The following is a 1,553-nucleotide window of genomic DNA, read 5'->3' as shown; positions in this document are numbered from 1 at the left end:
CCAGATGACTCTTAAATGTTGCAAGTATACTCGCCTCCACCGCTTCCTCTGGTAGCTCATTCCATGCACGCACCACCCTCTGCATGAAAAAGTTTCCCCTCTCACCCTAAACCTCTGCCCTCTAGATTTGGACTCCCCCCATGCCAGGGAGAAGACTTTGTTTATTTATCCTAGCCATGCCCCTCATGATTTTGTAAACCTCTATAAGGTCACACCTCAGCCTCCGACACTCCAGGAAAAACAGCCCTAGCCTATTCACTCTCTCCCTATAGCTCAAATCCTCCAACCCTGCAACATCCTTGTAAATCTTTTCTGAACCCTTTCAAGTTTCACAACATCTTTCCAATAGGAAGGAGACCAGAATTGCACACAATATTCCAACAGTGGCCTAACCAATGTCCTGTACCCTTCTTCACTATCCTATCTACCTGCGACTCCACTTTCAAGGAACTATGAACCTGCACTCCAAGGTCTCTTTGTTCAGCAACACTCCCTAGGACCTTACCATTAAGTGTAAAAGTCCTGCTAAGATTTGCTTTCCCAAAATGCAACACCTCACATTTGTCTAAATTAAACTCCACCTGCCACTTCTCAGCCCATTGGCCCATCTGATCAAAATCTCATTGTAATCTGAGGTAACCTTCGCTGTCCACTACTCCTCCAATTTTGGTGTCATCTGCAAACTTGAACTATACCTCTTATGCTCTCATCCAAATTTATTTTGTCTCACAATCTGTTTTTTAAAATTATACCACTAAATTATTTTGGAGAATTTTATTATTAAAATGTGCTATATAAGTCCAGATTGTTACTTGTGGCGAATAGCTTACAAACCAGTGGGAAAACCCTTGGCCAACTTTACCTGTCAGAAACTTGTCTGGGACTCCCTTTGACTTTTTCTGTTTCACTGCGAATATCCCTACCTTTGTGGATCCTTTCTCCAGAATGCTAACTTCTCATTTGTGATTTCATCCGAGTGATAGGTCCATTATCATTCTTGTACCCAGAAGTGCTTTGAATGCTTCAACCCAAGTTAATCAATTTCTTGTACAAATTCAACCTTAATTTCCTTCATTTGTTTTTGAAGACTGTTTTTGCTGTGCAGTGATTTGTGTACCTCATAATTGTGGTTTCTTTCTCTTCTAAGAGCTATATAGTTTTTCCATGTGTATTTTGTACCATAGTACTTCACAATTCCATGTGCTGAATTACGTCTGCTACCTATTTTTTAATGTTTGGCAAATCCATAATTTGGGATTGAAAAAAAAGTAACATTATTTTGTAACATGATCACTGATGTGAGTGCAAAATCAAACGTGCAGGTTGCATAACTGTTTAAAGCACGTTATTCATACCAATTAATACAAAACCATTCATTATCATAGAACATAGAACAATACAGCACAGAATTGGCCCTTCGGCCCACGATGTTGTGCCGAACATTTGTCCTAGCTTAAGCACCTATCCAATTGCCGCTGAAAGGTCACCAATGATTCTGACTCTGCCACTCCCACAGGCAGCGCATTCCATGCCCCCACCACCCTCTGGGTAAA

The sequence above is a fragment of the Chiloscyllium plagiosum genome, unplaced genomic scaffold, assembly GCF_004010195.1.
Source record: "Chiloscyllium plagiosum isolate BGI_BamShark_2017 unplaced genomic scaffold, ASM401019v2 scaf_2229, whole genome shotgun sequence".
Lineage (NCBI taxonomy): Eukaryota > Metazoa > Chordata > Chondrichthyes > Orectolobiformes > Hemiscylliidae > Chiloscyllium > Chiloscyllium plagiosum.
Note: the sequence above shows the minus strand (reverse complement) of the source record.